The 25,939-nt window shown below is 41.9% G+C and overlaps 1 protein-coding gene across 1 annotated transcript in view; it reads right to left on the bottom strand.

Moving 5' to 3' along the window:
- Positions 1 to 24,873, bottom strand: part of RBPJ (recombination signal binding protein for immunoglobulin kappa J region) — a 261,397-nt gene extending 236,524 nt beyond the window's left edge. The window contains exon 1 of the mRNA XM_058300142.1: positions 24,716 to 24,873. The gene's annotated coding sequence lies outside the window, so the exon portion shown is untranslated. The remainder of the gene's footprint in view (positions 1 to 24,715) is intronic.
- Between the last annotated feature and the right edge of the window lie 1,066 nt (positions 24,874 to 25,939).

The raw sequence follows: 25,939 nt of genomic DNA on the forward strand, positions 1-25,939 counted from the left end.
TCTTTTGTTTGGCTGATCACTATGAATCCTTTCAGATTACTCACATAAACATGAACTCATTTATAAATAAAGCCCATTTTTCTATCCCAAGAGATTTTGAAGTGACTTACAATATAAACTGGATAAGATGATTAAAAATCAGTCCAGAAAGAGAACTCGATCGTACCAGGAACCTGAGTTAAGAGGGTTGGTAGGAACCTTACATTTTGTGCCTAGCTCCCCGCTAGATGCCCACATAAATATGGCTCTGAGGGAGTACAAAGTCAGGGCAATAGATACAGTCTTGGGATTATTGGTAACAGTTGTCCATTCCACAAGAATTTTTTTGGCTTCTACTGTGTGCTCTGAGATGGAAGACATGCTCTGTGCTCTGAGCTGCTCATGGTCTTATACAGGAGACACACAATTAGAACTTAGTGCACTAAATGCAAAAGTAACTTTGGTAGCTCAGAGGAGTTCTTTGAAGTGTGGTGGTGGTGGGTGGAGGCCTTCAAGGTCCAGCACAGATGTCCTGGGGATGATGTCCAGGTGAGTGGGCATTTATCATCACAGTGTGGTGGTTAAGAGCAATGGGTCTGGGGGCAAAGATGACTGAATTGGGAAACAATAGTCTCCCCCAACAAGTGGTGTGGGGAAAACTGTATCTCCATTTACAAAAGAATGAAGGTGGACCCTTACCTTATACTATATGCAAAAATCAATGCAAAATGGATCAAATATCTAAATATAAGAGCTAGAACTATAAAACTAGAACAAATATAGGGAAGTAGCTTTAGGACCTTTGTTAGGCAATGATTTCTTAGACTTTACACCCAAAGTACAAGCAAAAAAGGAAAAATAGGTAAAGGGGACCTCATTTGTATCTCAAAAGACTTTATCATAAAGGCAAAATGACAACGTACACAATGGGAGAAAATATTTGGAAACCACATTTCTGATAAGGGTTTAATATCCGGAATATATAAAGAAATCTTACAACTCAACAACAAAAAGACAAACAACCCAATTAAAAACTGGGCAAAAAACTTGAATAGACATTTCTTCAAAGAAGACGTACAAATGGCCAAAAGCACATGGAAAGATGCTCAACAGCATTAGTCATAAGGGAAATGCAAATCAAACCACAACGAGATACTATTTTCATACTGCTAGAATGGCTATTATTAAAAAACAGAAAGTTAAGTATAAAATTGCCATATGACCTGGCAATTCCACTTCTAGGTATACACCCAAATAAATTGAAAGTAGGGACTTGAACAGACATTTGCACACGGATGTTCATAGTGACATTATTCCCAATTGTCTAAAGTTGGAAGCAACCCAAGCATCCACCAACTGGGTGGATAAATAAAATGTGGTGTATATACATACAATGGAATATTCTTCAGCTCTAAAGAGGAATTAAGTTCTGATACATGCAACAACATGGATGAAGCTTGAAGACATCATGTTGAGTGAAATAAGCCAGACCCAAAAGGACAAATATTGCATGATCTCACTGATTTGAAATAATTAGAATAAGCAAACTCACAGAGTCAGAATCTAGAATATAGGTTACCAGGGAGGGATTAAAGGGTAGGAAATAGAGAGTTAATGCTTAAAATGCACAGAGTTTCTATTTGGAATTATGGAAAAGTTATAGTAAGGATGGTGGTGCTGGAAGCACAGTATTGTAAACATATGGATTATACATTTGATTGTGGTTAAAAGGGGAAATATTAGATTGTATATGATAATACTAGAATAAATTTTAGAAGTACAACATGGAACTGCACAACACAAAGAGTGAAGCCTAATTTAAAATGTGGACTCTAGTTAATTGAACAATTATAAAATTTTACTTTCATCAATTGAAATAAATGAACCACACCAAAGGAAGGAGCTAATAATAGTGTGGTATATGGGATCTTGTATTTTATGCATGATTGTTCTGTAAATGCACAACTTTTCTAGTAGTAAACAAAACAAAGCAAAAGAGAGGGTCTAAAGTCGTATAACCTGGCTTCATCACTCCCTAGTCATGTGGCCTTGGACAGGTGATTTCACCTTAGTTATCCTGGTTTCCCCATCTGTTCATGGAGACAAAATGCTACCTGCTTTCCAGTTGCTGTTGTTTTAGTTAAAGAAATACTTTAATGTAAATGCTTTATCTAGTGCCTGGCATGATGTGAGTGCTCCATCAGTGTTATCTATTATTTTATCCATGCCCCTTAGTGTTTACTCAAGCAAGTTAAATGTGTGTGTGTGTGTGTAGTGTACTAGAGGAGGGTTTATGGGCTGAAGCTGGAACCTCTGGGAGTGTCTCTTACCTGAAGCCTCCGGCTATATTAGATTTATGGGAATGAATGTCATGGTGTCAACTGTCCAGTGGGAAAAGCCAAGGTCAAAAAGCCGGAGAGCAGAGGTTGGCAGGTCAGTGTCAAGCCAGGAAATTGGAGATAGATGATGCAGGAAACCATTACTTGAAGGTAAACAGGGTGGATGTTCTGTTATCTGTGTCTGTGCAGGTGACAACAGGACAATCGGATGTGTTAAGGAGCCAGGAAAGGAGTGGAAAGAATCAGTCTGTTGGAAAAAAGAAGCAGATGTGACTCTAGGTAAAAGAAGCCGTGTGTGCAGAGCACAGAGGTTTAAGAACCCTTGCCTTGTTTTGGACCCATGAGCAGTTTGGTAGGGCTGGGGCCCTGGAGGCTATGGAGGAAAGAGATGGAGGATGAAACCGGGAAGGCAAGCAGGGGCCAGACCACAAGGGACTCTGGATATCAGGCTAAGTGCTTTGCTCTTCAGTCTGAGAGTAATAGGGAAGGAATTTAAGGTCAGAAATGACATTGTCAGATTTCTCAAAACCTCATTCCAGCTGCTGGGTGAGCCTGAGATGTAGGAGGACAATCTGACCTCAGATTGTAATTACGTAAGCGCATAAAAAGTGTGTATGTTGAGCAAAAATTTTTTTAAAGATTTATATATTTATTTCTCTCCCTTTCCCCCCCACTCTGGTTGTCTGTTCTATTTGCTGCTGCTTCTTTGTCCGCTTCTGTTGTTGTCAGTGGCACCGCAATCTGTGTTTCTTTTTGTTGCGTCATCTTGTTGTGTCATTTCTCCATGTGTGCCGTGCTATTCCTGGGCAGGCTGCACTTTCTTTCGTGCTGGGCGGCTCTCCTTGTGGGGCGCACTCCTTGCGCGTGGGGCCTCCCTACGTGGGGACACCCCTGCGTGGCACGGCACTCCTTGCGCGCATCAGCACTGCACATGGGCCAACTCCACACGGGTCAAGGAGGCCCAGGGTTTGAAACATGGACCTCCCATGTGGTAGACCCTAACCATGGACACCCTAACCACTGGGCCAAGTCCGCCGCCTGAGCAAAGGGTAATAGTTATATGACTTAATATACTAGCAATTATAATAATGCTAATATTCAGGAGCAAGTCCAGTGGCAGAGTCGGTCCTTAAACCCAGTGGAAAACGTTCAGGAAGGGAAAGTTTTGCAAATCCTCAAGTGAAAAAATTGATACTGATACCAAGAAGAAGGGGAACTTTCATCAGAAGAACCACCAAGGTCAACTTTGGAGAAGTAAAAATGAGAGTCTCCATGGATAATCTTCACTTCTTCCAAAAATGAGACAAGAGGCACTTTGATTTTCAAAACGGAAGCAAGAAAGTATTTGTTGCTTCTTAGCTGCTCAAATGTAATTCCTGGCTCAATTTGGGCAACAGATTGCAGGGGTCAGGTTGTATAAAATGGTTTGTGAATGCTCCCACCCTTCTCTGATCAATGTCTTTTATTGGTGCTTTGGTGGTTGTCGTAGTTTCTTCTTGCTACGGTAACAAATGACCACTAATTTATGGCTTAAAATAATATGAATTTACTCTTTTACAGTTCTGGAGGTCAGAGGGTTCGCTGGGCTAGGACTGAGAGGTTGGCAAGGAGGTTCTAGGGGAGAATCCCTTTCCTTGCCTTTGCAGCTTCTTCCAGGCTGCCTGTGTTCCTTCGCTCAGGACTCCCCTTCATCTTCGAAGCCAGCAAGTTCATCACTCCAATCTCTGCTTCCATCATCACATCTCCTTCTCTGACCCTGCCCCTCCTGCCTCCCTCTTTTACGTATAAGGACACTTGTGATTACATTGGCCCCAACTAGATAATCCAGACTCTTCTCTGCTACTCAGGATCCTCAACTTAATCACGTCTGCATCTTTTGCCATGCCAGGTAATATATAGATCCAGGTTCTGGGGACTTGGGCATGGGCATCTTTGGGGGCCATGATACTACCCCCCCGAGTGGCTGTGCTTATTATGGGATAGAAATATTAAGAAATGGACTCACATGCCAGGGAGGCAGCCTGTACGGTGGTTAAACCAGGTTCTGGGACCAGGTGCCCTGGATTTGGATGCTGCCTCCCCCAACGGTTAACCCTGTGGCCTCTGAATATCCATTTCCTCATCTGGCGATAGGGAAGTTAATCGTACCCACCTCATAAAGTCGCTGTAAGGACTAACCCTATTGGTATAGTACATGCCAATAACTGTATGTCTGCCGCATGGTGAACGTTCATTAAATATTGCCATTATTATCTGATGGATGGGTATTATAGAATCCTTTTTATCCCCTGTTGTTGAATTTGATAATTAATAGCAACATCTGTGTTGTATGTGTGTGCGTATTGAGGGAATTTATGTGTTTAAGAAAAGTACTTGTGTACTTGTGTTTAAGAAATGTACTTGAATGATTATACAAGTAAAAGGAATCACACACCAAGGCACACCCACAATGTGGTTCCATTTATAAAAGTCAAAAACAGGAAAAACAAATATATGCTATTAGAAGTCAGAGTGGTGATGTGCAGAAAAGAGTTCATGTAGCAGGCCTGAGACTGGTGTCTTCAGAAGACCTGCTTGCAGGGAGAGGGTAAAATAGGTAAAATATGGGAACATTTTCAGAAATTGGGAACTGTCCTGAAGGACATTACAATGACAGATACAGGCCATTGCATATCTTGTCATAACTTCCAAATTTTGGGGAAGAGAGTGTAAACTACAATGTAAACAGCAATCCATGCTTAGTGGTAATGCTCCAAAATGTGTTCATCAATTGTAACAAATGTACCACCCTGATGAAGGACGTTGTTAATGTGGGAAAATGTGGGAAATGTAAGGTGGGGGCATATGGGAATCCCCTATATTTTTATGTAACATTTATGTAATCTAAATATCTTTTTGAAAGTGTGTGTGTGTGTGTGTATATCTGCTTGCAATGTTGGCCCTTTGCTGGCATCTGAGCACTTGACTCTCAGTGTTCCCAGTCAACTGACGAGAGTGGCTCACTGTGCCTCAACTGTTTGCACAAACAATATGGTATATGCTGAACCTCTGCTTCCCTCCTGAGCATCTGGAATCTTGAACCTGCTAGGCAGAGGGCACCTATGTGAGTAGTCCTCATTAAAAACCATGAGTAGATAACATTTCATACCCATCCTCGTCAACCAGTTCCGGAGGAATTGGAGAGGTCACTTTCTACATCCTGAAGGAGAGGTTTACATGGTCATGCAGGTTTTTCCTTCCCCATGTATCCTTTCTCGAAAGCCTTTCTTTTACACTCTAAAAAAAAGCATGCTTCTGTACCCATTCCAAGTCATATCCTGGTGCCTTGCTCCACTATGCAAAAGCCTCCTGGGAGCCTAAGTGAGGGACAATTTAAGTTATTATTTTAGGTAAGCCTTCTGTAATTATTAATCAAAGTGCTCTAAATTTGTCTAGAGTCATATTTCTCTCCTCCATTTCCCGGAAATGCCAGATTTTGACTTAGAACCCAGGTTTTTGTACCTGTGATGGAATGTTCACATTAAGGTAAATTGTAGGATGGAGTCACATCTTCTAAACCAGTTTTACTGTCAAATAATGTTCTGCTATTGAGGAGATGTCTGTGAGAGTGAAGCAAAGAAAGCCACAAAGGCCAATGGTAGGTTTATCCATTGTCTTAAGAGCAAGCAATTCTTTTCAGCTATTCTCAGTTCTCATCCCTAAGATGAGTTTATTCCTTTCTAGCTGGGAATTAAAGCTCCTGACAACAGTTGAGCCCATTATGGCTAATTAATGAAACTGACTCTTACGAATGTAACTGGACTATTTTCTGGAGCTACCAAGATTTTGTGATACATTGGATAAATCCTGCACATAGAAATTTTAGGTGATGTCTTTCAGATTTTTTTGTGTGCTTTTCCATAAGGTAATTAAAATGGATATTATCAAATGCTTTATTCTCTACTTCTTATTAACAACTTAATTATTTGATACATGCTGTCTGATTAGTTTTAGTGGTATACAAATATGCTATTTTTCCCTACTGAATAACTTCATTAAACAGAAAAGGTTGAGCTTCAGGCCTAATACAATTAATTAAGTTATTGCTGATTTTTAAAAATAATTCTTAGTTAATTATTCCCAAAACCACACATTAGATGCGCACATTCACACAGCATAAGGAAAGAATATCATGCCTTCTAACATACTTCTGGCTTCATAAATAGCTTATAATTTTAACGATCATTTTATTGCAAATAAATGTGAAACAGCATTGTTATCCTGTCTTTTTATGTATTACAAAATTAATTAAATTAGATCTAAATCAATGTAAGTTTGGCTGCTTTTTAGTAATCTATTTTGTATGATGCATGTTTTAATTTATTGCTCTGTGGTTTTTTATAGTATCCTCCAAAATGAGTATTAAGACATTTACTTAAACAATAAAGTCACATTTTAAATGATAAAAAGTACATCTAATTTGGCTGATTGGTTTGACAATTAGGTTATAGAGTGGAACATATTCTGTAAATTGAATGAGTCAAATTAGCAGCTCCAAGATTTTGACAAAAGGCACATGATAAGATAAACATAATTATATTCTAAAAGACATATAAAAATAAATATTTTTGTTTTCTCAACACTTCTTGGTATACAACCCCAAGAACTGCAAGCAGGGATGCAAAACACCAAGGGTCATAGAAACATTATTCACAAAGCTGAACAGTGGAAGCAACTCAAGTACCCATCAACAGATGAATGGATAAACAAAATGTGGTGTATTTACACTCAATGGAATATTATTCAGCAATAAAAAGGAATGAAATTTTGATAGATACTCCAATGTGGATGAACCTTGATGACATCATGTTGAGTGAAATAGAAGTGACACAAAATGACAAATTTTGTATGAGTTCATTTATATCAAATACCTAGAAGAAGCAAACTTCATAGAGATAGAGAGTAGTTTATAGGTTACTAGGTGTGGGAGGGGAGGGCAGGAAAAGAGTTATAGTTCAATAGGTGAAGAGTTTCTGTTTGAGGTGATGAAAAAGTAGGAGTTATGTATGTTGGTGATTACATTCACAATATTGTGAATGTAATTAATACATACACTGGAATATAGTTAAAATGGGAAATATTGAGTTGTATATTTATTACCACACTAAAAGTTAAAGAAAAAAACTTTTGCAGTTAAAAATATATTAGGCAAGGGAAGCGGTTGTGGCTCAACTGATAGAGTGTCTACCTACCATATGGGAGGTCCAGGGTTCAGTAACCAGGACCTCCTGACATGTGTGATGAGCTGGCCCATGCGCAGTGCTGCTGCACTCAAGGAGTGCCATGCCACGCAGGGGTGTCTCCCACGTAAGGGTGCCCCACGTGTAAGGAATACACCCCTCAAGGAGAGCTTCCCCGCGTGAAAACAGAGCAGCCCGCCCAGGAGTGGCACCCACACACGGAGAGCTGATACAGCAAGATGATGCAGTATCCCAGTGATGCATGACAAGAATGCAAGTGGACACAGAAGAACACACAGCAAATGGACATAGAGAGCAGACAACAGGGGGGAAGGGGAGAGAAATAAATAAAATAAATCTTAAAAAAAAAAGAAAAAAATATATATATAAGGCCATGATTTAAAAAAAGGAGAAAGAACAACTAGAAAGACAATGACACTTAAATTCAATCTTTGATCCTGGATGGGATCTAATAATGGAGGAGAAAATACTCAAAAAGACATTATTGGGACATATGAAAAAATTGGACTATTTACTATAAGCTTAACATCAACATCAAATTTCTTGAACTTGATAACTGCTCTTAAGGTGGTTACGTAGGTGAATATCCTTGGAAGTATTAAGTGTTCAAGGATCACAATGTACATAGTCGATGCTCAAATGTTTAGAGAAGGGATTGCTAAATAGACAGATGACTGAGAGATAAGAGTGATAGACGGAATCATACGGCAAATGTGGCAAAATGTTAAACTTGGTGGATCTGGGTAATTGGAGGTATGGAGGTATGGTGGAGTTCCCAATATGGGTTTTATATTATTTTTGAAACTGTTCTGTAAATTTTATTTCAAAATAAAAATTTCAAGGGAAAAAATTTTTAGACTAAAATTCTGAGAGGAAGAGAACCAAGAAGTAAAAGTTCAAGGAGATAAAAGAACAATTTAAAATTTCTGACAGTCAAAGAAAAGCTTGTGTGTGGTTTTTAAAATGGATGATAGTATGGTGGGGGAAACTGCTAGGGTCTTGTTAGTGTTGTAAGTCCATGGGATTCATTTACAATTAGGGTGAAACTGTTTTATTTATGGATGTCAATTTTTATATTTAGGAGTCTTTTGCAATTATTTGATCTTGAATAGAAATGGTAAATGTAGATAAATTAAGTTTAGGTAAATTAAAAACATGTGAGGAGGTTAGTTCTTCAGAATTGCTTTTTAGAGAGTACAAAGTTTTGAAGTCCATGGACTCAGTTTCTGAGCATGGGCATCAGGGGGTCTGTAAAACCAAATGGCCGGCACTTGCTCCACCTATGCGTCCCACCATCCCACTTCTTGTCCTGTCTTGGGAGCAGTGTCTGGCCTGGGCCCCACTGTGCCCTGGTCAGGCTCACTGTGCAGGCAGGAGCGCCACTGCAGAGGTCTGCCAACCTCAGATGGCTTTCTCATTTCTTTCCACGGTTACTTTCTCAAACTGTATTTATCAAACATGTGTACAGCACTCCCTATCTACCAAGTGCTGCTACAGATAGTAACTCATTTTATTCTCATAAAAACCTTAGATCCTGTTATTAACCCTATTTTACAGATGATGGCTAATCTGTTAATTAACAGATTAATTCACTGTTAATTAACAATTAATTAATTTGATCTGGGCCTTGAAGACCAAGTAGTAGTCTTGCTCTGAGGTTTAGAGAAATTAAGCAACCTATTAATGGTCACACACATAAGTGGTGGAACCAGGACTTCATATGCGCTTGCCGTCAAAAACAAAAAAGAGAAAAAAAAAAAAAGAGAGAAAAGAAGAGAAGAAAAGAGAGCAGAAAGAACGGATTCTTTTCTCTGGACTCAGTATAATCTTCACCAGACTTCTTTCCTTCCAGCTTGCGCTAGTGGTTCATGTTCCTGTTTCTATACCAACACTTGCCTGGTTGACAAGTAGATTGGATTTGCCTGTGGAGAGCCTAAGAATCCAGTAGTGAGGCGCTGATGGCAACTGAATTTCAATGGCCTGTTCATTGATGCTGGCTGCAGGGCATGGATCAACACATAACCCGTCTTATTCAGAAGCTGAGATGAGGAAGGTGGGGCAATTAGTATTGCAGATCACTAGTGAAAGGCTTCAGAAAGCAAGAGATTTGCCCAAAAAATTATTTTTCCTGGCCTCCTCCATGCATTCTTGTAACTCCGGTTTCAGATGTTTGGAGTGGGCAAAGTGCTCTTTTGGTTTCCTTTCCAGCACGGAGAAAAACAAATTACTCTGACGGCGCATTTGAGGAGAGAAACCATTTTTCTGCCATCTCCTGTCGCTGTTTTCCAAGTGACTTCCATTTAACTTGCCATTTGACACAGGCAGAGAGTTTCAAAAGAGGTTGCAAGAACTTTTAGGGCAAGAAATACCTTAGGAAATTTTCCACTTTGCAAAAGGAAAACAGTTTTGAAAATACAACCCCCTCCTAAAAAAACCAACACCCCCTTTCCCCAAAACAACATAACTGTCAAAAAAGGGACATGCATTTCTTGATAGACTGGTATGTATTACTGAGCTTTCTGGCAAACTATTACACACTTTTGGGCAACTCTAGGACATTTCCGTGTCCTTAATATTACATAGGATGCTTCAGAGCTGTGAGCCAATCCCCGTATCCTGGACTTGGCCTCCCCACTCCCCTGTTAAGGGGACAAAAGCAGGATGGGCTGTGTGTCCTGGTTAGAAGGACATTATCAGCCAATTTCTACCCCACCACGAGGCAGCCTTAAATCTCTTAGAAAACTTTCCCAAAACCTCTTTTACCCCTCTAAAGATTAAATTTTTCAAAAGCAATTTGATTTATGTTTTTAAATATTTTGTTTATTTATTTCTGCCCACCTCCTCATTGTTTGCACTTGCTGTATGCTGTTTTTAGGAGGCACTGGGAACTGAACCCAGGACCTCCGATATGGCAGGGAGATGCCTAATCACTTAAGCCCCCTGCGTGCCCTGCCCTGTCGTATCTCTCATTAGGTTTTCTCTTCTTGGTCTCTTGTGTCATCCTGTTGCATCAGCTCACTGTCCTGCCCATCCCACCAGCTGCCGTCTTCTTTAGGAGGCACTGGGAATCAAATCATGGACTTTCCATGTCGTAAGCGGGAGCTCGGTTGCCTGAGCCACATCTGCTTCCCTTAACTGAGGCAGCAGTGGCAGAAGTACAAGCACACTCATTTATGCTGCTGATCCCTGCAAGGCTCAGCACCGCAGACATCAGGGACTCTGCTTTTTCCTCCGGGGCAAGGCCTACTCCCCACTGGACTGTCCTGCCTCTCCAAAGCAAAGCTGTGTGCAGAGAGCTGCTTTCCAGAGCCCTGACCTGAGCTGCGGGCCTCCCCAGGGGACCGACTCTGAGGGGATCTCTTCCAGCGCCCTTTGGGTCCTTTGTGCTGAAGAAGTCATAAAGCAGTCATTGCTTGGAGCGGCTGGAGGTGCAGGGGCGGAGCTGGCCAAGACGAGGTCCCCAGGCTGCCAGGGCCTGGGGGTGTGTGGGCCCCACCGCCCCAGGCCGCTCTGCCGGCCCCGCCCTGCCCCAAAGATTAAATTGTCTTCTAGTTTTCTGAGTTGTTGGAAGTATCGAGGGATGGAAGTGATGTGGAAAACAAACTATGAGAGTTAAAAAGAACTGAGCCAGCATAAGGTACTCTTAGTGGCCCGGAGGGGACCAGCACATGTGATGGGGTAGGCGATTATTAACGTGAATCTATGCTCCAATCTTCCCTCTCCCCTGCCCTGTAAAAAAGAATTAAATCATAAAAAGCTGGGAGAGTGTGGAGAAGGGAGAAGAAAGAGGGGAATCTTTGTAGTCTAAGGGTGCAGGGAAGGCTGGGTGTAGCAGAATTGCATATTAGAGATCTTGGGAAGAGAGAAACAAAGGTTTTAAGTGTTGCTAGAGGATTTTATGGATTGGCTCCTCCTTTATTTGCCTTGAAAGATGCACATCAAAATATTAAAATAGTTTTTGAAGAAGTAAAATGATAATTTTAAAATTTGGACTGTGCTTCTTTGGATATGACCTTGGGCTGACACTGGGCCCACCATGCAGTGACACTGATAAAGAGATTCAGGAAAACCGGCGAGAAACCTTAGCAAAAAAAGCCGTAAGTATATGTTTTCCACTGATCAGACAAGTTTTTAGAGTCCCAGAGCAGATGTGGTGACTGCTCATGTTTGGGCTGTGTTTGCACAGAAGAAAATGGTGAAAAAAAGGGAGGAAGTCATATTGATCGGAAGATCTGGATTCAAATTCTGACTCTGTCCTATGCCCTTAGGAATGCTGGATTTACATGGTCATGCTGAGCCTGTTTCCACACCAGAGGTTGGTTTTGAGGATTAAGTGCATCTCTTCCAGTGTGTTCCAAATTATAGACACTCAATCGATGTTTCCTAATTTGGAATTACAGACTAAAATTTAAATTCAAATGTATTCTTATTGAAGTAGTCAAGCCACCCTAAAATGTTTAAAATGAGAATAAGACACTAAAAAAATGAATCACTTATTTTGAACCCACTTTTAAAGCTGGTTTGAAAATACAGGAAGAGTATTTGATCAGTCTTTTTAAAAATTAGGTTGAACAAATCTACTTTTTTGAAAGCACCTGAGGCCCGATAGTCTAAGCTTTCTCTATCTTCTCTCACCCCAGAACAGAAAGGTGTTTTGGAAATTATCATTTATTCATCAAACAAGCATTTGAGCCTTCACTCTTGTGCACAGCAATATGCAAACTTGTTAAATTCTGATTACTATAAAAGGCCCTTTTAGTTTACAAGGTATTTCCACATGCATCATCTCTTTGGGCCTCAACACAACCCTGCAATGGAGGCAAGGCACGTGCTTGTTTTATGAATGAAAGTGCGAAGTGCTTAAATGTCTTGTTTAAAATCCACTAATAAAATAAATTAGTGGTAGAGGCAGCATTCATACTCAGGGCTCGTGACTCTCCAAGTTCAATGTGCTTTCCATGACAGCGTGATTCTCATCTCCTTCCGGTAATGGAAACGTCAATGATTCCCATCAGCCATAAATAAGGTCTCATTCCCTAGTGTGGTGTTTAGCACCAAGGGCTCTCCTGACTGTCTCAGCCTACTTCTATCACTTCATCACTTGCTTTTTACTCCCCTGGTATCAGCTTCACTCCCTTGGTGATACAAATTTCCTCCCCATCTCCAGGGGTTGAACTATTACTGGGTTTTCAAGGCCCAGATCAAATGCTACTACCTTCCTGACCTTCTCCACTTGCTTCTACTAATCTCCTCCTTGAAGCTAGGTATAGCACGGCCTCCAGAGGCTGATGACTTGGGCTGATGATCTTGGCCCTGCTACTTCTGAGCTGTGTTTCAAGGTCTGTAATCTCTTTAAGCTGCATTCCCTATCCTGTGGAATGGGAACACCAACAGTCCCAATCCACACACATTGGGAAGAAGAAATAAGATAATGCTCAGGAAGTGCATGGCCAGTGTCCCTCCTTCCCCAGTACTTATGTCTGATGTACATGATTTTTTTTTCTCATTATTCAAAATTTAAAATTCATATTATTCAGAAACCCTTGTTGTCATTTATATCTATTATTTCTTAAAACTTTCATAGTATTTTTTATGCTCTTTGAAAAGCACTTGAATCTTATTAAAAAGACGGAAAATTCTGATTCCGGAATTAACACTTGCTTATTGCAACAGTTTCATACCAAAGAGAAAAAGCAATGAGGACAAAAATCATTTATAATCCTACCACTCAGGGATATCCAATGTTAACATGTTGGTTATTTCCTACCATATATTTTCTATGTGTAGACACACATGGTTTTGAAATAAAAATGCGATCGTATGCAACACCCTGCTTGTGTAAAGTGCTTGTTCCTATGGGGTAGCTATCTGTCCATATTAGCAAACGTAGTCTGTGCCAGGGGTTCACGCTGGCGGCCCACTATTATCTGGCCTATTTGTATGTCTTGTTTAGTTTGCGTAGAGTTAAAAAAATTCAGTCAGCATTTTAAAAAATCAGGATATTTTACATAGGAATTATGTTCTGCTTCTTTGGAGCACTTGAAGCTCTAGCCATACTGGAACGGTGTTCCAGGAAGCCTATTATTGACTACAGCTGAGTTGTGGCTATTGCAAGGGCAGTTGCGGAGACCCCTTCTTCTTACTTCCCAATAAATTTGTTGGGTAATCTTAACTCTTTCCTTTGCATTCCTGGCCCATGAAACTCTCTGGTCTTAATGGACAAGCAGGCACATTCTAGTCCTTTTGGCTATTTGTGGACACACTTCTCAGCTAGAATAAGTAACCCAAGGGTTATCTTCTAGCTCTTAGGACCCAGGAACCTCTTACTGAGCCCTTAATAATTACATTGCACAAACACTTGAATGAATGGAATCTTTTGTGACATTTCACATATTCACATAACTTTTGGAGGTGGATGGAGGAATCTGGACCCCACTGGAACATCAGGCCTCTTCTGTCCCTTGCAGTGGCTCCCACGGATGAGCCCAAATCAGGCTCCCTCCACCCTGGTAGCTTTGGGAATCTGATGCCTTTCTTTCTGGAGGAGACTTCCAAGCCTTCAAAGGGCAGCATAAAGTAACCACCAAAATGCAGCCTGCTGCTGTCAAGGGGTAGATGACAGCACTAGGATAACACCATTTAACCTTTCAGAACACCTAAGACTGGAAGACAGAAAAAGAAAACGCAGCGTGTCGTCATCTGCTGGTGTTGGCCCTTGCTGTTTTCTCTTGACTGTCTTCTAAGCACCATGAGTGTCTTCTAGCCGCCATGGAGTGCACTCCACGCGGGGCACTTTGGGTGTTGCTGCTCCAAATTAGGAGCTGGATTTCAGGGACAGCTGGAACACTCCCTTGCTGCCCCACCCTGCTGGCTGCACGTGAGGCTCAACCACAAGATGGGAGGCAGGCCCCTTTAATCGTACAGCAGGGTCTTAGCTTTTAAAACCTGATCCTCCAAAATTTGGACTTACGTAACTTATTTGTTTATTTTTAAGCCAGCCCCATCCAAGTTGAGAACACTTAAAACTCCCTTTTAGAGGGAATTTGGAACCAAACATTATCATTAACTAAATCAGCCAGCAATGGTTCTGTGAAAATACCAGGCGGCTCTGTTCTGAAGACTTTTATCGTCATGTTCCTGGTAGAATTACATTGCAGGGTGGTTTCTCTGAAAACTGTTCCTGGGATTTGGTGTGTGTGTGTGTGTCTCATAAACCATGGTCTGAGTTTAACAGAATCTGTGACTTTCTGCCATGAAGGAGTCCTTCCCTCCCACCTCCCCTTTTGACAAGGGACCACGGCATCCTTGTTCTATAACCAACCTCACCCAGTGGTTCTCAAACTAGTTCGCTTGGTGGGGCTTCTGGAAGACATAGTGCTTAGAGCAGGGCAAACAGAAAACTTGATAAAAGACACATCTTTGTCTCAGAACAGATATCATTTTATATTAAATTCTAGACATGAGGGAACAGAAGCCAAGGGTCTGATAAAAATGTGTGTGAATGAGGTGTTCACTGCTACGTAATTTCTATTAGGGAACGCATTGGAAACAATCTAAATATTTGGCAAGGTGAGAATAGTTAAATAAATTATGGTCATTTCTAATGAAACCATTAAAGATTCACCAAAGGGAAGCGGACTTGGCCCAATGGATAGGGAGTCTGCCTACCACATGGGAGGCCCACGGTTCAAACCCCGGACCTCCTTGACCCACTTGGAGCTGGCCCATGTGCAGTGCTGATGTGCGCAAGGAGTGCCCTGCCATGCAAGGGAGCCCCACACGCAAGGAGTGCACCCTGTAAGGAGAGCCGCCCAGCGCAAAAGAAAGTGCAGCCTGCCCAAGAATGGCACCACACACACGGAGAGCTGACACAACAAGATGACGCAACAAAAAGAAACACAGATTCCTGGTGCCGCTGATGGGGATAGAAGCGGTCACAGAAGAGCATACAGCGAATGGACACAGAGAGCAGACAACTGGGGGGGCGGGAAGGGGAGAGAAATAACAATAAATCTTAAAAAAAAATGATTCACCAAAGTCATAAGGCTTCTTTGGAGAGTCTTTTATGGTGTGTGGAAGAATATATGAATTGTTAGGTGAAAAAAGGTGGAATACAAAGTCATATATAAAACATGAGGGGAAGTGGATGTGGCTCAAGTGACTGAGTTCCTGCCTACCACATAGGAGGTGCCTCCTGGAGAAGATGAGCAAGACAGTGAGCTAGTGCAATGGGCAGGCATGGTGAACTGATGCAACAAGATGATGCAACAAGGACACACAAAGAGGCAAGCCAATGAGAGACACAACAAAAGCAGGGGGCTGAGGTGGCTCAAGTGATTGAATTCCTCTCTCCCACATGGGTACCTCCTAAAGAGAAGATGAGCAGATACAGAGAACACACAGCGAATGGACACAGAGAGCAGATAGTAAGTACAAACAACGGGGAAGAGGGAGATAAAAAAATAAAACAAATCTTTAAAAAAATAAAGCGTGAGGTCAATTATATTTACTATATATGTACCAAGATACTTAGGAAATGCACCATAATTTTAAGAGGTTATATCTCTGTGTGAAGGAATTATGAACAACTTTTATTGTTTTCTTTATACTTTTCAGCATTTCAAACTTTTCTACAGTGAGCATTTATTACTTTAATAGAAACTAAAGTGATTATAAGATAGCTGACTGCACCAGTGCTGGCAGATTTGTGTCTATGTTCTCTTTAGATACAATTCTCCTTGGTGCCTACTACCATCTACCCTTCATGGCCTGTTCAGTGAAGACCTGGAGGAAAAGGGTGGGAATTAAGAAGAAAAAGGTAAGATCTTTCCTGTGCAGAGAGTCACAGCCCTTTTCCTTGGGACCTGGGGGCTGAGATGTTTGGGGATGGAGAGGCCTGTCCCTGAAGGGTGTCTTTTCTTTGCTTTCAAGTAAAATTTGCCAGTGTCTATGAGCTGCAGGCATTCCATCCAGATTCCTGTGTGCAAATTCAAAGTTTCACAAATCTAAGAAAGAAACTAAGCTGAAGAGAATTTCACATCTATTGATTTACTCCACCTTCGAACAAGAAGGAGTTCTCCTAGCAGGACACTAACTCCCTCTTCCAATCACCTCAGCCTCTAAACAACATAAACCAAAGTGCAGCCAGAGAGCTGAAAGTTCTCGTGAGCCCGTCTGGCTCAAGCATGTCATCTGGGCTGCACACAATGAGCTGAGAGGCCTTGGTTTATTCCTTGGGCCAGCCAATTCCTTGAGGGTTTGTGGGTTTCCTCCATCTGTTAAATGGAGGTAATTCAACTCAAAGCTTTAATTGGAGCTGTGTCCCTTGAGCTCATCCACCAATGCCTATATGGGGTGAGTTCCTCCCTTCAGGAGTTATGTGGAAGGGTGGCTTGGGTTGGGAGTGAGGAACAAGTTTTTCCTAAGAGTGTTTATAGGAGAGGAGCAGAGTCTCCTAGTTACCAAGCATGATGATAATGCAGTTCAATCATATCCACCCAAGTTTTATTGAATGACGACCTACCTTATGAGCAAGGCATTCAGGAGGCCCCCCAAACTCCTTCAGAATGTCTGAATTTCTACTGATAGCATCTCATCTACCCATTTAGCTCAAGGCCTGCCTCCTTGTGTGGTGTTGTGGATCCAGCACTGGCCTTGAAATTCATGGGTGTGGGCTGAAAAGCTCTACTCTGCTGTCTGCAAGCACCGTGACTTTGCTTAAAGTGCTTCATCCCTCTATGCCTCATCCCCCCCACTTTAACACTGGAATAATAGCATTTAGCAAGTAAAGGTAAAAAGTCTACCCAGTTACAGAGCTTCTGTTGGGGGTGGTGGAAAATCTTTGGTAATGGATTTGGGTGATGGTAGCACAAACTTTGTGGATGTCATGAAAACCCATGAACTGTGTATTTGAAACCAGTTAAAATGAGAAATTTTATGCTGTATATAAGTTGCCACAATAAAAATTTTTAAAAGATGAAAAAAAAAAAAAAAGTCTACCCAGTTACATTATTATTTGATTATTATTCATTGTTTATCTGACATTCAAATTTAATTGACAACCCTATTTTATTTATTTATTTGGTACCAGGGCCAGGGATTGAATCTGGGGCCTTGCATGTGGGAAGTTGGTACTCAACCACTGAGCCACATCAGCTCCCCTGAGTTGGTTTTTTTTCATTTGTCTCCCTGTTTGTTTGTTTTTTGGGAGGCCCCAGGAACCGAACCTGGGACGTCCCATGCGGGAAGCAGATGCTAAACCGCTTGAGCCATGTCTGCTCCCTGACAACCCTATTCTTGAGGCTGAAATGAAGGAATTTATCTGCAAGCTCCCTGCACATGACTCAGGGAGTGCACTGTCCTCAGGACCTCCTTGTAGGGTGGGTCCCACTAGGTTATTAATTGCTTCCATGTCAGGGAAATGAAGAGTCTGTGATGAGGTCGGTGGAGGGGGGGTGAGGATGATCAGGAGGGGACATCTCCATGGAAGGGGAAAAGGAGCAGAGGAGACCTGCGTGGCACTGGGTTCACCCTCTGCTTGGCCGATATCTTAAAGACCCTGGCGTATTGTCTCTTTTTGTTCCGTGTGCCTGTCAGTGGGGGTGACACCACAGGGCCAGGAGAAGCCCAGATGGGGACAGTGACCCCAGGGAAACCCCATCTCAACAAGACCATTCTGTTAACTTCAAAGGCCAACTGTCAGAGTGTTAGGGGGACTTTCCTGGAGGTGATTTCTACAAGAAGGGGTAAAGGTGACGGGGTGCCCCAGAGACCTTGCTGCAACTTGGGGGAAATCCAGAGTTTATGGGCTGACACAGGCTTGACTTCCTGCTCCTTTCCCTGTCTTTCGGCTCCTTTTTCTGGCTCCTCCCCACTGCGTCCCCGAAACCCGAAACCCGACTCCCTCTAGCTCAGCTTCCCCAGCTCTCAGCAAGGAGGCAAACAGGTGGCAGGTTCACTCTCGGGCGTTGCACACATCACAAGCTGCTCGAGCGGCCCCCGAAACCTCAGGGTCTAATTTTCCTTCTCTGAGCATCTGAATTCCAAGTGAGGAGCTCAGCTGTCGTTGGCTTCAGGGAATTTTTCCACCAGGACTGAAATCGGGGCCAAGAAAGCCCGGGTCTGCAGAAAGCATTCTTTTCTGCTATTCAGATGCGGTTTCCTTTTAGTTCAGGCATTACCCCAGAGTCATAGATGAAAGTTCTGAATTTCATTACAGTGAGAAAAGACATGAAGAAAGACCACTGCTTGCTGCATTTCCTAATATATATTCCTATATATATATTACTATTTGACTATTATTAACTTAACAGTTTTCTTTAAGCTAATTCATTTTCTAAAATATTTTCTTCATCCTAAGCAATAACATTTATGAAATCTAGGGTTTGATGCCATATATGGAGAGATATATTTCTTTCTAATATATGACGATAAATCTATGCTATTAAACATTTAAAATTCTCATCTATGTATCACTTAAAACTATCTTTCTAAAACACAGCTCAAAGCCAGTGATTTCTATCTTATCATCCAGTTAACTGCTAACAGACTTTAGTGAGACGTTTACTTGGTGCAGGGCTCTGCATATATTAGCTCTTTTAGTTCTTAAAGGAACTCTGTGAATGTGTTTTCATTAGCCCCACCTTACAGTCCAGGAAACTGAGACCTTGAGAGGTAATTTGCCCAAGGTCATGTCACTAATAAGGGTCAACCTGATTTAAACCAGAGCATTCTGATTTGGAATTGAGGCAACCACCTCTCTCTAACCTCTTGGAAAAAACACCACAGGTGTTGATGCTGCCGCTTGCCAGGAAAAAGCAGGCAAGAGTCCTGGTGAAGAATGAGTTCATTCAGTTCGAATGGTAAGTGTGTCCTTCCCGTAACTTCTAAAGCGCTGCTCGCAATTCCCAACTTGCAGTGGGGTTAGATTCCCAGAGCTCATTTGAAAGCCTCTTCCCAGTCTCCCTCCCCTGTGCTCTCCGTAGCTTCATTACGCACCTCTCTTATGGCACCATCACGTTGCTCTTAGTTACTCACACATCCCTTTCCCCCACCAGACTCTGCGCTCTCAAGGGCAGAGACCTTGCCTTATTTCTTTTGGTATCCCCAGCACCAAGCACAGTTGTCCAGCCCACAGAGCTACAGGCAAGCCCGCGTTGTATTAAATTGCATGCCATTTGTTTGGAAGTCAGCATGCATTTCCCCAAAGAAATGCATTACAAATGGGAGTGGAAGGCTTATGTTTCCAACCAGCCCACAGAAGTTTATTTAACCTATCCTGTCTCCTCCCGGGAATATTAATACATAATCTGGAGCCGAGGGTGGGATAAAGGGAAAGAGAGGAAAAGATAATAAATCTTCCTCTCCCTTTCCTGAGTGTAGGATCAACCTTGCCGACTCTCTCCAAACTTCCCTTTTGTCTACATCTGCCACCTACAAGCATCACTGACTCCAAGCCTCAGACTAAATTTCCTGATAAGGCCCCTCACCCACTTTCAGTGCTTCCCCTCCCAAAAACCTACTTGCCCTTCTCACCTGTCAAAGCTCCTATTTCCGTAAGTGCTGTTGAGCGGGATTGATTTTAAGTAGGAAAACTATCTGATGGAATTTATTTCTCCACCTCACCCCCCATGCCAGGCATATAACTAATTATAGCACAGCGTTTAAGGTCACGAGATGGGGAACGGAGGTAGCTCAGGTGGTTGAGCACCTGCTTCCCATGTACGAGGTTGCGGGTTTAATCCCTTGTATCTCCTTAAAAGAAAATCTGTCACTTAAAAAAGACTTGTTCCTATATGTTGGGTGCTCTAGATTAAAAAAATAAAATAATAAAAAAAAAGATGATGGGATTTGGAAACAGACACACCTGAATCTGAAGCCTGGTTCCAGCTCTAAGTTATGTAGCCTAGGTAGAATCATTTAAGTTCTCTAAGTCTCAGTTCTCTTGTTTGTAAAATGGGAATAATCATTGTAACAAAGAGAGTTAACCATTCTATCACATGTATCAGTGTTATACCATATATCGGACACAGTTCTAAGGACTAATTGTTGATTGATTCATTTATCTTCACAGCAACCTATCTTGTTAATGATGATAAAGAAGAATGACTTTTCTAATGGTAAATCAATTATTTATTATTTATTCCCTGCTTTCCTTCTTCCAAAAAGGATATGAGTCAAGAATGCTACATGGATTCAATTTCTGGCAGGACGGATGGGAGAGGAAATTTTTCAGGGCAAAGAGTGGGGCCGTTGCCGGCTCATCTGCAGCTGAAAATTTATCCTGAGAGTCCATTCCCTTCTGCCGTTCCTGTTTCCACAGCTTCTTCCCTTCCTCTGCCTCTGAACGTGCGGAATCTGCAAGTGGTCCAAGTTTTTTTCTTCCCCCTTTCTTTCTTTCTTTCTTTCTTTTTTTCTTTTTCTTTTTTTCACACAGCCATGGCAGCTGCAGGGTGGCGGCAGCTGTTTGTATGTATGGGACCTCTGTCGTCTCTTTGTGAGTCAGGGGCTGTCTGTATATATCACAAGCTACCACCTGGCAAGACATTTAGTTCCATCTAGGTTGTTTAAATATTTCCTGGATGATATCATAAATGCAAAAGGATGGAAAGAACTTCAAGATGCTGATTTCCAGCCCCTTACTGCCCTCCAGCCCTCCACAGAACATTCTGGGGGTTTAGCAGAACAGCTTTGCATTTGCTCTCAAGTCCTTCCCATTTGCCAGATGCAGAGATTTAAAAGCCAAAAGCCAATAGGGTATCCCCTTGAACAGAAGTAACAGCAGTTGCAGAAAACACTGAGCTTGCTGAAGGCAGAAGGCAGGGGCAGGCTCACCCTTCATCTCCTTTGCAGTGGGCGTCCTTCTGATTAGTAACTTCTCTTCTCTGGGCCTCAGTATCCTCTTCTGTCAAAAGAGGAAGCTGTCCCCTTTTAACTTTGGGACTCTGATTCTCTGGTACACTACCAGGGACAGATGGTTGTTGATGCTTTCTGATGTTCCTCCACTGGTAGACGGTCCATCATGATGGCTGTAAACCTGTTCAAGTGTTTCCTCATCCTGAAAATTGAGAAATTTTCCCTGCTGCTAAACCATCAATTTCTTGTTGCAATTTCTTGCTATTGTTCTTTGGATTTCTGAACAAATAGGTAGAATTCCTTCCTATCTGTCTCTTATAGTGATACCTTGTGTGTATCACACACAGTTATTGTCTACATTTTAACTGAGATGATTAGTTTTCAAAGACAGGTAGCTATGAAATTTTATTTTTATATGACTTTGGGATTTAAGACATATTTCCCGGAAACGGACTTTGGCCCAGTGGTTAGGGCGTCCGTCTACCGTATGGGAGGTCCGCGGTTCAAACCCCGGGCCTCCTTGACCCATGTGGAGCTGGCCATGCGCAGCGCTGATGCGCGCAAGGAGTGCCCTGCCACGCAGGGGTGTCCCCCGCGTGGGGGAGCCCCACGCGCAAGGAGTGCGCCCGTGAGGAGAGCCGCCCAGCGTGAAAAGAAAGTGCAGCCTGCCCAGGAATGGCGCCGCCCACACTTCCCGTGCCGCTGACGACAACAGAAGCGAACAAAGAAACAAGATGCAGCAAATAGACACCAAGAACAGACAACCTGGGGAGGGGGGGGGGAATTAAATAAATAAATAAATCTTTAAAAAAAAAAAAAAAAGACATATTTCCCATTACACCATTTCATTTGAACCTCAAAATAAAAATAGGAAGGGAAGTTACATTCATTTTTCCATGTAAATGAGGCTAAATACCTTCAACAATATTTCACAGGAATAGAGGAAAAGTCAAGACATAAACACAAGTCTTTTGACTCAAAGTATAGTGTTCATGATCACAGATTAGTAAAAGCCACCACCACGACCCCAAACAACATCTACCCCTGGTTGAGTTTCTGATGTGTCCTGGGCACCTCATTAGGCGCTCTGCATATAGGGTCCTTAATCTTTGAAACAATTGTGCAAGGGAAGTATTATTCTCCTCTGTTTAGAAATGGAAGAAAATGAACTCTGGAGAGATTAAGTAGTTGCCCAGGGGTTAATGTGCTCTACAGGCAGAATTTAAACCTAAGCCCATTCTTTTGACAGTGCTGCCTCCACTTAAATATGTATCACCTAAAACGAGACCCAATATCATATAATCTTCAGCATGTTTCAGGGTCACATGAATTATTGGGTCAACAGAGATTACTGGCTGTTGAGTCCCATTCAGTCAATTTACACCTCATGCAGCTGCCCTTAAGTTTTTCTATCGTTCATCATTCTACTTCTTAGAATTGGCTTTGTAGCTTTTATTTTCCATTCTGTCAAAAATATTTTTTGTTTTCTTTTTCTGGACCCTGTCAAAATACCTCTATTTTAATTTTAAGAGCTGGACCCTTAAAGTAAGCATAAGTTAGAACTTGAACAATGGCTAGCAGAAGAAATGAGTTCAACCCTACCTCTGTCTTCCCAAATTCCATGTTACATATCCCAGGTCCATTTTATATTATTCACAATCCATGTAGGGTCCGTAAGACCCCAGGCACTTTTCCTGACCTTTTGACCTACATCTTGTATCTGCATAATGAATTTCCTGTTCTTCAGCCTTCTACCGTCATCTGTGGGATGGGGATAATGATACCTGCCATGTCCATCTCTTGTGTTCGTGGTGTTCAAACATCGGATAAAGCATTTTGAAAAGATAGAGAACCATAAACACAGAGAAGTACAGTCTACTTTGCTTGTGGCCCAGAAAAACCTCAACTGCAGAAATGGAGCTAAATAATCAGGATTGTTCAGTGAGGCTGAGAGTTGGATGTCTAAATTTATGCATTTATCATGTTTAATATATGGCAAATATAGTTATAAATTTATAAATTACTCTATCATTAAATTGTTTTAAAAGAGATTGTGTACATTATTTTAGTCTACACTAATCTAAAGTTAATATAGCACAGGTGCCTTCTGTGCTTCCTCCAAGCCTCGCTGAGTGCTGACCTCTGGATTCTGCTATCCCACACAACCCCATCCTTTCTGATACTTCTTCTATTACAGAGGTCACCACATTTTCCAGTATAAGAATTATCTAGTTTGGTTTAGTTTATAAGGAATATAACACATTTTTAATGTTAACTCTTTCTGTGTACTCCCATGTTGTTGATAAAATTTTGGCATCCATTTGAGTGAGAAAATACTTGATGACAAAAGGACATTACAGACTCAGTAAAACTTTTAAATGGACTTGTACTCAATCTGTCACAACTGCATCCAAATACTTTTGGAAAATACGCAGATATGCCTGAGACGTTTTTTATTCTACCAGACATGTCGTGGATCTCAGTAAACGTTGGTTAAAAGAATGCATGAATAAAAGAAAGAAAGTTTGCGTAAAATGCTTGTGGTATACGTGGATTTGGAACCTTTTGGCCAAAACTCTATTCTTAGTGCCTGCCCTGGTAGCCAGACCTCAGAGCTTGGAACCCACTTACATTGCTTCCCAAATACCCAGTACCCAGTAGGCACTCAACATTTGCTACTCCATGTATGCATGAATGAATATGATGCTTGTTTCCCAATTTGATTACCATTTTTGAGGATAGCAGCTAAGTTTTAGGCCCTTCTCTGTCCCTGACAGAGCCTAGCATTGTGCTGAAAGAAAACAGTCTGCTTTCAAAGAAACAACTTGGTTAGTATCTCCAACCAACAGATGCCTTCCTGGAGAAGCTTATTAAAACAGAAACATCAAACACTTAAAAGATCCAGAGTAAGTATTGTACATGTGTTTGGTTCCAGAAGGCTCTTATGTTTCTCTCCCGGGGTAAGAAAAAGAAACGTGGGGTTAGAAAACCACAAGACAATGTGAAAGGGCCCAAAAGAAGCAGTGCCCTTGTCCCTAAGGAATGGGGCTGTCCATTTGTGGAAGAGACATTTGTCCTCTGAAGCCAGGGCTCAGACTTCTGAGCGATTTGTGTACCTCATCAGAGAGAAGGCAATGGGACCAGGGCACTCTCTTAAGAGATTTAAATGGGAAGAAAGATTTAACTCACTGCACCTTGAAGTAGGTATGACACAAAGCAACTTACTCATAAATCATGAATGAAAGCATATAAATATTTTTATAGGTAATGAAGTATAGATAATTTATTAGGAATTTTACTCACCTCAGTAATGCTGGATAGAGCAGTCCAATCATCTCGAAGAGAAACTCTCAACACAGATTCTGCCTGAAGCCCGCAGTGTCATGAAATGCTAGTCTCCCTGAAAGGTAACACTTGCCACCCGAAATCTGGTGACCACTTTGCCTTGCAGCAAAGGAAGTGAAAGTGTCAAAATGAAGAGAAAGAAAGAAAAACATTCTTGCTTGTGTCGAAGGGGGGAAATGCAGACTCAAGCATTTTTTTTTAAATGGGTGGAGGGTTCAGAAACGCTTTCATTATAGAGAATATCTGTAAAGACTAACAAGAGATAAACTTTCTTGTATTTCCTCAGCTTATCCTCAAACTGAGGTCTGATTTTTATATGAGGAGTCTGAAAAGCAAATCATCATGGAAAAAAACCAAACAGAGAGAGATAAATGATACTACAGCTGCTTTAGGTTAATTGAATGTTCTTTCATGCTCAGTGCTATCTTGATATTCCTGAACTCAGTAATTTTTGTTGAATTGAAATCATTGAATGAATGAGCATTTGAGTCCCCCAATCCTAGATGAGGCCTTCACCATCGTTTGGTCCAGGTGATGTCCAGAGGATGTTCCTAGTTTTATATCTTTGAAAGCTGAGAATTGGTGACAAGAAGGGCCATTTCGTGGGGCTGTTAACTCACAGCGTTACAGTCTTTGGGGTACAACACCCCCAAACTTAACCTCTGGAGAAGAGGTTCAACCCAGGCACAAGCTAGCGGTTACTTTTGTAAAATCCCCGTCTCTCTTCATCTAAGAACACGTCAGCCTGAGGGGGACTGCATCTGCACTGAGGAACTTGAGTAACATCTGCTGGCTTTGCAGTCAGAGGGAGGTGGACTCCGATGCAGTCTCTGTCTGTGGGCTATGCAACCCTGAGGTGGGAAAGGTCGGCTTTGCGGGTGATGTATGAGCACAAGCTCTGGAGCCCAAGATGTCCTGGCCCACCCACTTAACAGCTGTGTGATCTTGGCAAGTTACTTAACCTCTCTGTGCCTCAGTCTGTTCATCGGTGCAGTGGGGATAACCATGTGGTACGCATTTCCTCAGATTGTTGTGAAGATTAAATAGATTAGTACATGTGCAGTGCCTCAAGCTGTCCTGGGCAGGTGGAAGGCACTCAGGGAGGGCTATTATCATTGTTATTACCCTTATATGTTATGATCATCTCCTCTTCACAGGTAGAACAATAGCCACACCTCAGGG

Source organism: Dasypus novemcinctus, chromosome 1 (assembly GCF_030445035.2).
Source record: "Dasypus novemcinctus isolate mDasNov1 chromosome 1, mDasNov1.1.hap2, whole genome shotgun sequence".
NCBI lineage: Eukaryota > Metazoa > Chordata > Mammalia > Cingulata > Dasypodidae > Dasypus > Dasypus novemcinctus.